Source organism: Esox lucius, chromosome 18 (genome assembly GCF_011004845.1).
Source record: "Esox lucius isolate fEsoLuc1 chromosome 18, fEsoLuc1.pri, whole genome shotgun sequence".
Taxonomy (NCBI): Eukaryota; Metazoa; Chordata; class Actinopteri; order Esociformes; family Esocidae; genus Esox; species Esox lucius.
In genome coordinates, this window is record NC_047586.1 from 6,236,577 (window position 1) to 6,248,784 (window position 12,208).

The following is a 12,208-nucleotide window of genomic DNA, read 5'->3' on the forward strand; positions in this document are numbered from 1 at the left end:
AACGTGTTGCTGGCATCAAATTCAAAATGGGCATGAATTTTTCCAACAACAATAACTTTTATCAGTTTCAACATTTGGTATGTTGTCTTTGTACTATTTTCAATTAAATATAGGGATTCAATTATTTGCACATCATTGCATTCTGTTTTTATTTGCAACTTTTTGGAACCATGTTGTATTATTTAATATAAAATAAATAAACATTCCTGTAGTATCAGGCGAATATCTACACAAACCTCACAATGGATCTCAATGTAAAATATGAAACAATCTGAGACACTGAAATATGATCTATGGAAAGGGTCTACCCTTTTAAGTTAAACAAGGCATAATGGGTAGAAAGGGAGCTGTTAAAAACTAAAAATAGAATCACTTAAATAAAACCAAAGTCACTGGGAACCAAAACTAAAATAGGAGGGGATGTCAAATGGCTTCTGAAAGACATCAACGGTGGAATTCATTTAAAGTTGATTGTGAATAATTAAATGTGCCCTAAAGTGTACCCAGCACTAAATATCCCTCTGGAAAGGCTAAATAAATACCCACACCAAGAAGGGAATATCAAGTAATAACCAAACATAGAGAAAACCAAACAGGTGAAAACCGTTAGCTTGTATAATCCCAAGGTCTTCAGGTCTCTCCAAACGGACCCACAGCAATTCCTACCATTTTATTCCATGTATTCCAGAGCTAGTACACCTGACTTGTTAGGTAATCATCAAGCCCTTGATTAGTGAATCGGGTGTGCCTGTTCAGGGCCACAAAAAAATTGTGAAATGTTTGAGACATGGGCTAGAGATATGTAAGGATTCTCAAATCTGTAGAACAAAGCTTCAAATGCTCCACAGTGTCAGAATGATAGTTTCTGTTGTGTTTTGGCACTGTGCATTGTTGGTTTATTTATTAATGGATTATTTTGTTAGACAGTTAAACTAAGCTTGGCTTATAAAACATGTAACAAAAAAGCTTTACCTACCTACCTACCTACCTACCCACCCACCAACCAGCCATCCAACCAACTAAACTGTGAGTCCATTACTCTGTAATTATCAGGCATCCACACACTCACATGACCCAGTTTACTAAGCAACAACTAGGTAAACACAATGGGATGTACAAGCCAACTTCCTGCACAGAATATATTTGCTGCTCAGAGAGCTGTGCAACTGGCATGTTGGAACATGGACTCAGTGGATAGGCGTTTGCCAGTGTTTCAACATCCAGCATCGATTCTTCGCCCAAAGCGCTTGACAGTACAGCAATGCATGTTTTTCACTCCACACATCAATACCAGGTATAGACTGGCACATATCTCTAGAGCAATGCAGTGATTGTGTATTAGTAACTTATAAATGGCTTGCACAGCACGGCCATTGGGTGCAAGCGCACATTTTTCAGGCAAGAATGAGCCTCTGGAGAAAGACGTAGATCACCCTGCGTGTTCTAACATGCACTCAGCATGCACTTTGAGATCCCTAGACTGGGAGCCTTACGTCTTGGTAAAGTAGACGTAAGGCTCCCAGTCTAGCAAAATTTGTAAAAGGGATAGATGTTCATAATGTCAATGACAACCTTGTGAGTAGTTTGTCTCTAGCTGTGGCCACCGAATCATAAACACTGACTCTGAAATACAATTTTGTGATTCCAAATGTAACCCTCGCTATAACGCAAAGAACCCTGTTAACCTAATTCCTCATTCTGACATTAAACGCCAAAACGAAAAACATTTCTCAAACCTCTGCTTTCTGGCTACAGAATCTGACTCCATTGCATAGGAGTATTGGCAATGTTGCGTACACTGTGCAGTATAACAGTCCTTGGAGGTGCTTGTCACATACGACAGAAAAACGTTTCACTGATCAAACACCCCAGGTCGATCCACATTTAAAATTTAATTTATTTTATTAGGGCCATTTTATATCAAGCAGTAATAATGTGCTTTTACAGCTTGACACCACAAAGAGCAAGCAATTCAGATGCAGAAATCCACTGTGTTTAGCAGCATAGACAGAGCTGCATGGTGCCTAATCCTAGGCAGACTCGACTTGTTTCTTCATGTCAGCCACACGAAATCTGATGTCCTGCTTGTACTTCTGACATGTTTAAAAAAAATCGCTCTCTCTTTCTTCCCCCTTTCTTTTCTCTCTCTACCCCTTCACTCCCTCTCTTTATATTAATCACTATCCCAACCCCCTTTGTTTCACCCAGAGAAGACAACAAGATGTGCTAAGCCAAATCTCTTTTTTCCCTTTCTCTGTCAATTCAGTTCTAATAGGCGTTTGTTAACTTTGTCAAAGCAAGTGGGAAATAACAAAAGTTAAATAAAAACAGTGAAGTGAAAATAATGACAAATCCTAAGAAAACGTTACAAATATATAGCAATGTGCAAACATATATGAATGACCAAGGAAACTAAATCAATAAATTAACTATTTTACAACATTGTTTGTGCTCCTCTGATTGCTCCTCTGATTGCTGCTGAGATTGAATATTTTATCTAACAGAAATTAAATTTTATAAATTTTTGTCAGTATTTATGTGTCTGTAATGGGGTGATACGCTTGGCCAGAGATAGGTGAAGTGCAGCTCGGTTTCCAGCAAATTTCGTGGGCATTGTGAACATATAGGGAGGCCACCACATGGTCCACCTATGGTGGCCTCCCTCAGTAACTACAGTCTGTTTTGGTGAATTCCTTTCCAGTGTATGAAACAATCGTTCTCTTTTTTTGTTCTCCTTATACTTTTCTCCCTGCCTCTGTCTATCTTTCTCTCGCCACCGTTTCCCTTGGTCACCCAGAGAAGACCAAAAGCCCCAGCAGAAATCAAATGGCTCATTGAGAGTGAGCGACTGACTGACTGACTGCAAGAAGGAAGGAATGCCAAGAATTCCCCTTCTGGCAGTGGGAATGTGAGCCCACTCCCTTCAGCACTCCGCTCTGCTCAGCCCTGCTGGCCACAGGCATCAGTAGCATCCCCGTTAGCAGCGTGGAAATAGGGGTTCATTTTGGTGGTAGTCGTCGTGGCCCCAACTGGTCATTCGGCGTGCACCGCCGTTTTCGTGGGCCGGCCGTGACATATGCCCCAGAAAACAACTGTTGAATTGGGAGCTGTGTTTAAAATAATACAGTGGGGGCCACTTGTGTCACTAATCCGGCGTGGAAATCTAACGTGTGGTTGGGCTTGTGGCACGCTTGCCCCTGGTGCCCTGTTAAACCAAAGTACTCAGACACTTTAGATGTGTTTGGTTAACACATGTCCAATCCTCCTGTAAGCCCAACTTTCACCTCACCTTCACACTTCTTGACTAGGTCTTTTGGTCCAGTATCCTTACCACTGTTCCCAACTGGTCTCCTGGTAAATCTAAATCCCTCACCGTGGGATTTACATTTGACACTCCAAGCTCATTTCATAAATGTTACAAAAAAACAGATCTGTTTTCTATGGTCACAGAAGAAGGAAAATAGTATAAAATTCCCAAGTGTGAAGTCTTTCTTACTAATTATTGATCGATTTTGTGTACAGTTTGATGACTGTATCGAGTGAAGTCGATGGGATATATTCTGTATAAAAAAAAAATTGTAACTAGATATTTTGCCAATGTGAGCCTGGTAAATAATTAATCTCACTGTTAGTCAAATATTATTGTTATTAAATAATGTACCGATATTGCAACGTTTTCACACTAGGCTAAATTCTACAGCTACAACAGTGGGCTTGAGCAGGGTTCAGTTTAGCTCGCCTCAAACCGAGGCTGCAACGTCATTCGAAAACTCAAAACCTCACCCTGAGAGCCGACAGACTGAGCGACTAGAGGGAGAGGCGCTAACAGATTGGAGCTACGGAGGATAACTGTAAGTACTGTTATCTTCACAGATTTGTATTTTCTGCTATTTTGTTAATATCTTTGACGTTAGGGTTTTTCCGGCGCTCCGGGAGATGCGCAATATCTGCGCATGATGTCTGTTTTCTAGGGTGAAATAATTAATTCTTGCAAATAAAAACGGGAGACCGGTTTCTGGAAATGCACAACACACGATTTGCGCAAGAGCAGGTCAAATGTCTAAAATATGGCGGAGCAGAGTGAAACAATCCAACTCATAATGTTTTGCCATTGCAATTTTACATGTTTCTTGCCACGCGTAGCCTAATGCAGAACGCATTCTCAGCAGTTTCTATCCAGCGACAGCTCTCGGGCGTGCAGTGGAAACAATCGCGCTTAGGCTGATATCCTGCCCGTGACCAGGTTGAAGTTTACGGAAATTGAAAAGTTATTCGATTGTCTAGAATTACACGAATTCTTTGGGACACTTAAATCTTATTCGTTTTCAAAAAAAACCCACCAGAAATAATTTCAAATACGCTAATTTACGTTAAATGTTTAATGCATTCGTATTGTTTCTTCTGTACCATTTTAGGGTCTGAAAGCAGCAGTCAGTCCCAATTCTAGATGTGTTAGATAGGCAACCGGCCCCGCCTAGTTTAGTGGACTACTTCTGTCGGTTGGAAGGCAGACAACTGGGTGGTGGTTTCCTCTTTTAGTTGAAAGGCCTAAACTACATTGAAATGTATTTTTTCTCAGTTCGCGATTATGAAACACATAGCCCGTGGGTCAAAACCAAGACCATGTGTTTGGTTAATATTTGATTTATATTTTAATTGTGAAATTTTGTACAAAGTCAAATATGTCAGCTCTTTGTAAACCTATAGACAGCCATCATTTGTAAAAGTATTGTTGTATATACGCGTAACAAAGATGTGAATTAATTCCTCTATGTTATTCACACATTTCCACGATTCTACAGTTTTACAATTTGAACTTGAAAACAATGAATTCATAAATCTGTAGGTATCATGTATTCGTTCTGCAGTCAATTCATCATGTTTCACTCATTCTGCTGTCCGTTACTGGTAAGAGGATGTGAATCTCTCTCTGCTTGTAGGGAGGGTGTGAGAGACATTTAATTCCGAGAGAGAAAGAGAAGGGAGTGTAGAGAGCTCTATGGTATAAAGAGCTTGTTTGTCTTTGCGCTGTGTTTAGTTATTACCTTTTATGAGCTCAGTCCACTGTGTGCCTTCCCTGTGTCTGTGGGGCATATGTTCAGTCTTTGATGTTGATAATGAAAATGGTTTCAAAATTGTGTGTGTGCAAGCGTGCGTGTGATGATTTATAACAGTGTAACAAAGTCACAAGCCTCGACTTAGGGCTAATGTTAGAAAGGTGATTGTGACAAATGTTCACACGGAATCCGGAGGATATCTCTTTAACCCAGGGGAAAGAATTCTTCTGGTTTCCTGTATGTGTAGGGTTGAGGGACCAAGCAGTGGCACCGTTGTTCAGATAAACATTCTGCTGTTGACACAGAGCACCAGAAAAGCTTTATATCTACAGTGCCAGTCAGACGTTTCAACGCAGTTACCCATTCCAGTGTATATCTCTCCCCTGTCTGTTTGTTTCTGTGCTGTGGACACTTTGTTTTCCAGATACATCTGTTCTGGAACCCAATCTTGTAGTAAAAGGCACTGCATGGTATAGGCAGTAGGCTGCCTGCTTTCCTCTCCAGGTTCTGTTTGTTGTGATAGTCAGGGAAAAAGACGTGCTCTGACATTCATTCCAGATATTAAGTGCTATCAGATACTAAGTGCAGTATGGGTTCAGATTTATTACTTTAAAAGCTCACAAGAAACGTAGAACACGTTTTGGCATTTCAAAAGCAATTTGATGCTGAGGGTTGGGTTTAAGGATTTGGGATTAGGTTTAGGGGTTCAAGTTAGGTTTGGGCTTGTGAAAATATGATTTTGAATTGGAATCAATAGTTTGTCACCAAAATCTTTTGAAGTGAAACACAGGTGTCTGTGTGTGTGTTTGTGCGAACGGTTAACAGTGCAGTCTTGTGGGCGGATTTTTGGTAACTCAGGCCACATGCATAAGCTGGCTGTATGTGGCCTCCAGATTGCATGCCCACGTGAGACCAAGGCAAATAGGCTAGCAAGGTACTGCTTCATGGCAGCAGTTGTGGTCAGGCTTGCTGTTTGAAGAAGGTCCTGTTTGTATCCCCGAGTGTAGATGTACATAACATCCTTTGTTATGTTCGGACCCTATTTGAATAGTCAAAAATATCATTGCTTTATAGCCATATATCTCTCTGTCCATCTCTTCTTTTCCCAGGTGAATTGACTAAGGACACATTCTCGTTTATTGCAACTGCCTGTGAGCATCTAGCACTCAGGATTCACTCGGTCAACCGTTCATTTACTGGTCAGATACTTTAACCGCTAGGCTACCTGCCGTCCCATTCGATTTATGGATTGGAAATGGAGCATTTCAGATGTGTGTGAAAATGGAAGCGAGGGAGGGAGGGAGTCAGGCTGGCCGGTTCGAGGGAGCGAGTGAAGCACCCCGAGGGGAGGGAGTGAGTGAGGCACCCCGGGGGAGGGAGCGAGTGAGGCACCTCGGGGGAGGGAGAGAGTGAGGCACCCCGGGGGAGGGAGTGAGTGAGGCCCCTCCGGGGAGGGAGTGAATGAGGCACCCCAGGGTGCACCATAAATGGGACCTGGTCAAAAGTAGTTTGCTATAAAGGGCCCCATGTCAAAAGTACTGCACCATGAAAGGGCCCCTGGTCAAAGGTAGTTCACCTTAAAGGGCCCCTTGTCCATAGTGCACCATGAAGCTATTAAGGGCCCCTGGTGAAAAGTAGTGCACCATAAAGGGCCCCTGGTCAAAAGTAGTGCACTATATAGGGCCCCTGGTCAAAACTACTGCACTATATAGGGCCCCTGGTCAATAGTAGTGCACTATATAGGGCCCCTGGTCAAAAGTAGTGCACTATAAAATAAATGGGTTGCCGTTTAGGACTCCAAGCAGAGGAAGGAACTCCCTGTGATTGTGTGATCTCCTGAGGCTGAAGGAATGCCCGCCCCGAGCCTCCTCTGGAAAAACCCAACGGTTACCGTCTCTGTCCCCTCGACACATTTGGTGCCCTGTTTAGTGCGCAATGTTTGAGCAGTAGTTGGACATCAGCGTGAGGAATAAGGCAACCTCTGGAAATGGACATACTGTCTGGCTTGTCATTTGGCTCTCCAGCCTGGAAGGGGTGTGAATGTGAAGACCAGGTTTCTACCAGTACACAAGTCATTCTATAACCAATGAAATAACCGTTATCAGGGGGATTCTGTACCAGTTTAGAAACCATTCATTAGCATTGTTGGTCTTGGTATTAGTTTAGCCTGAGTGCTCTCAAACCCAATCCTCCTACCTGTCTTTGTTGGTCCAAAGATGTTCTTTGGCCAACGGAGTCTTTGGGCTTAGACCACATCTCAGATGACACCCTAATCTATATTGTGCACAAGATTTAACTGGGGCCTGCATTAGGCTCTGGTCAAAAGTGGTGAATGATGCAGTAAATAGCTTTTTTTTTTGACGCAGATTTAGTGTCAGCTGTCTCTCGTCTCGTTGTGCTAAGCAGTGTATTGGCAGCTAAGCGCTTGCCGTTTGCAGTGAGGTATATTAGAGTATTTGCAGGTCCCAGAATGCGTAGCTCAGCCAAGCATTGTTGGGAAGGATGGGGTCCTGGGGGAGTCGAGCATTATGGGCCCTGACTGGTCTGGCTGGCGGAGAGAGCAAACGTCCCTCAGCCTGACTGCTGGTGATAAATAACCCCCATAACCCCCCCAACATACACTGCACTGGTCTCTGGAGACAGACGGAAAACCACAGACGTAGAATGGATCACTCCTCTGGGACAGTATGGATACCGGCTGACCCATCACAGTCCCATTAAGGGCAGCTTTTTTCTCTGCAAAAACCTTTCTGGATTCCTCGCTTCCTGTCTCCACGTCCTTTCTCATTGGAGAGGGAGGCCTTTGGGTCGGAATTTCGGACATTCTCCCCCAGTGCAGTTAAGAGAAAGGCGAGACAGGGTGGAGAGTGAAGAATCGCGGAAAGATGAACTGAGATGTCCTGTTGCCTGCTGAGTTTGAGTCATGGCCATGTCTCCAACCAGGAAGTCAGGACACTGACGGCCCCCTTCCTGCTACAGACACAATTTTGTGGGGCGGTGGCTCTGACATGACAGTCATCGGTGTAAGGCTGTTGGTACCGCCCCCAGGGGAAAATAAAGGACCGAGCTGCTAGTGAGGGGTGTGGAGGAGACAGAGAGAGAACTGAAATGCAGGAGGGAGGGAGAGAGAGAGAATTGAAATGCAGAAGGAGGGAGACAGAGAATTGAAATGCAGAAGGAGGGAGGGTGAGAATTTAATTGAAATTCAGAGACAGTGATAGATAGATAGATAGATAGATAGATAGATAGATAGATAGATGGGCATGGGGGTGGGTGGGTAGGGTAAGACTTATCGCCACCGGACAGAGGAAAAAGGGGATGGTTGGTGGCTGACCACCAATTGGCCCATTTCCTCTTCAGGCCAAAGGGCCTCATGCAACACAGTGGCCTTGTGACGTCCTCCCTTCCTCCTTCATCTGTCTCTCTGCAGTCGCTGCTCCGCACGGTGTCTGTGTGATGTTGTGTTGCTATGTTAGCAGAAAGCTGTGGCATCGTGTATTGGGTTGGGTAATGCTAGCGTCGGACTAGCGTGTTACACTGGCCCGCTAACTGCTAGTTAACTAGTGAAAGATGGTGCTCCTGGGTGGTCATATGCTTGCAGCTAGTAGCTAGCCTAGCTAGGGAAGTGCGTTACTCAGTGCTACAATGCTAATAATGTCAAACGCTACACGCCTTCAACGGAGGGTTAATACCATCCTAGTTGGCATTGTTTTGTTTCCCATGCCTGACACTGGCGTAAAAGGTGCGGTGCTTGGGATGACAGGTTGGATTGCTATGCTAATGCAGTTCATCGTACCGCAGTCCCGTTTCCCTGTAGCGCCTGTCAGCAGCCCTCTTGTTCATGATAGTTCTCAGTCGCGCGTGTCAGATTGATCTGAGGAGCTCAGGTTGTTGGCTATTTACCTCTCATCTCTCTCTCTCTTGTTCTCCGACTGCCTCCATCACTGTCCGTCTTTCTCTGACATCGCTCCCACTGCGTTTCTCCCTCTGTGCTCGACGGGAGTGAGTTTTTCTCCGACGTGAAATACTGTTTCAGCCCCCATCCACCGAAAAGAGATAGGAGTCCCACGGAGCGATATGAGAGAGAGTGCGAGAAGAGGAAGAGAGTCGTGGGAGGGGGAGCGGTGCGGACAGTGGCAGTAGCAGGGAACCCACAGTGTAATTTGGAGCATATTAACTTAATTAAGCCTTAATAAACCCTTCAGGAGGACAGAGCTGAGCCTGTCACATTCTCTCCGTCATTTAACACATGCCTTAGGGTGAGGTTTGTGGGATTCCTCCTCCATACCCGGCACTCACCGTCCTCACTCCGCGCTAGCTGACCCTGTCCAACCTGATCTCTGGAGCATGATTGGGCAGCCTCGTTAATGAATTAGAATATTTTCCAGGATACAAATCAGATGGTTTAAATCCTGACTGCTGATATGACATCACACAACGTTTTGCTGTTCAAATTAATTTGGCTTTTAACCAGTTTAAATGAGCAAAAAAGCATCTCTGGGGTTTGTGGTATATCGTCAATATACCACGGCTAAGCGCTGTATCTAGGCGCTCCACGATGCGTGGTGCTTCAAGAACAGCTCTTAGCTGTGTGGTGTGCTGGCTGTATACCACACACCCTCGCGCCTCACTGCTTAAATACATAGGTGGTTTAGAAGTGTTGGGAGAGTGTTTGTTTGTGCTCAGGAAGTGTAGGTGGTTGTAGGTTTATACTGTATGAGCAGGCTAATGTCGCCGTCGGCTGCAATGCAAGATAAAGGACCTTATAGCGGCGTTGGCCGGTCAGTGGCTAGCTCTGTGTTAGTTCAGCCAACTATGGCACAAAGCGGTGTGTTGCCGTGTTGTAATATTGTCAGAACAGAGTGAATGTCCCGATTTGTAACAGTTTTGATACTTAACCCCGGCTTCTCACAAAAACAGCTGTGGCAATAGTAATCTGAGAAAAATAATGTTTCTCTGATTTTACCAGGTTGATGCAGCCACTGTAATTGAAAAGGTCCGTTTGGTAAATTGGACGATGTAAGCCTTGACACTCTGTGTTATCAAGTAGCCTGACACACCATGCGCGATGCCATGATTAAACCTTGACCTTTAAAGTATAATTTAATGATTTTGTTTCACACAGAGCTGAAAGGAAGGTAACTGTATATCAAGGTAAATGTCAGCGTCTGGGAACGAGAAACAGATGGTCATCCTGATCTCTAATCCTTGATCGAAACATGTCTTTTAAGGAAGGTGTTTTTATACAAGCATTTGCTCTGACAAAGATTGCCAACGTCTTCTACACCTGGTGAGATTTACTGTGTATTTCCTTCCAGTGTCTTGTGTTCCTGCCATTGGTTGCTAATCATGACACAAAAGAAGTGAGATTAGAAAGGTTTTTTAACCTGTATGTCTTTCTCTCCCAATACTCTCACATAGTCTTGTTTGTGTCTCTCCATTTCAAGTGCCCCCTGGCCCTCGCTATTTTTACCCAGCAGCACCACATCAGATCTGAGACCGATAGAAAGGGAGTGTTTAGCATTTAAAGAGCTCCTCTCTCAAGGGTGTGTTTTCGTGTGTGTGCGTGTGTGCGTGTGTGTGTGTGCGTGTATGTGTAATGTAGGAGACAACCTAATAGAAGAGCCTGCGTGTCTAAGGGCCACTTACAAAGCCTCTTTCACCATATCATCAGACATGAGAGATCAACCTTCTGTAGCCCCTCAAACCTTTAATGCTAATGACCTGCAATGCATTGTTCTCTGCACTGTTTTCTCTGTCAAAGAGAAAATAAAATGAGGTGTGTGCGTGTGTGTGCTTGTGCTGTGTGTGTGTGTGTGTGTGTGTGTGTGTGTAATAATCAGGCTGGAATAGAGCATCAGGCTGTGTCCCAATGGGCTCCTGGAGCCCTACATAGTGTACTGCTTTTGATGCCAGGGCGGAACTGATTGTCCAAAAGAGTGCAGTTCGCCTTAATTCGCTCAGTTGATTTACAGACACCTGATGTGAACACCTGATGGAAGGCAAGCAAGCCACCTGTAAGGAACGGAAATAATTGAGCTTGTCGTTCTCATGGGCGTGTTGCCATGGCAAGGGCTGCAATCCTAGTGCATTGTGGACACTTACAGCTTGATGAGGGTACAGACATTTTGAACATTTATGTGGAGGGCGTAGTTACGTGAAGTTTGGCTGTCACCCTCAAGGATCAGATGGGCAAGGGGGCTTGTGTCTCATGTAGGCCTGTTAGAGTTCCCCCCAAAGTGCATTTCAGTGAAGGAGAGTCGTTAGGGCTTCTGGTTGAAAGGAGTGCAGACAAGGAGTCAAGCTCACACAGGAAGGGTTGTGTTCCGAGGTGTAGGGGGTGTTGCCGTGCTGATATGGTGATTTTTATCAGGCAGATGTGACCCCCAACACGTCACATTCACAGGAAATGGAAACGGCAGCGTGCTCGGAGAAGAGGTAGGTGGGCAGCCCAAGGTTTATGAAGCAGCAATCTACTCCATGCTCATAAAATCACTCCTAGGAGCAATGCAAAGATTGTCGAAAAACTGTCCTCCTGTTTTAACTCTGCGTCTGCCTCTTCCCATCCCTCCCTCCATCTCCTCCCGCCTCTTCCCTCTCATCCCATCTTTCTCTTCTCGTCCCTCCTTCCTTCCATCTCTCCCCTCTCATCCTTCCGTTACTCTGTGACTCTGAAACAGCTACATTGAGCTAAACGTCCATTACAGACATTTAACAGCGTGTGGTTTGCAGAGAGGGTTTGCAGAGAGGTGTCGTGTGCGGTGTAACAGAGGAGAGGGTGTGCATCTCCCATTGGCCCTGGTTAAAAACACTGCTGCACCATGAAAGGGACAGTGTTTGATTTAGTACATAGACTTTGTAGTGGAGGACTACTGACAGACGGACAGAAGGTCAGTATGACTGCCAGACAGCCAGTCAGTCAAGAGCAGGGTAATCTAAACTGAATGATTGCCTGATTAGTTGTATCTGGGGCTCCCATTCGAGGACGATATCCTGAGAGACATAGGAAACAAAGCTGATGAAACTAGCTGGCGTGTCAAGGCAGGCTTATGTGATTGGTCCAGCCAGGCAACTTGGCCAGTTGTGTGGTGGCTTGTGGGCTTTTGCTTTCTCTGTGTAGGGTTTGGGTGTTCCGTGCATTTCCAAATGCG

General features: G+C 44.7%; 1 protein-coding gene across 2 annotated transcripts in view; it reads left to right on the forward strand.

Annotated features, from left to right (window-relative positions):
- The first annotated feature begins 3,746 nt into the window (after positions 1-3,746).
- The window catches only part of LOC105017798 (RAP1B, member of RAS oncogene family), a 54,904-nt gene continuing 46,442 nt past the window's right edge, over positions 3,747-12,208 (forward strand). Inside the window, exon 1 of one of the 2 annotated variants that reach the window (XM_010882695.5) lies at positions 3,747-3,851. The gene's annotated coding sequence lies outside the window, so the exon portion shown is untranslated. 2 annotated transcript variants of the gene reach the window in all.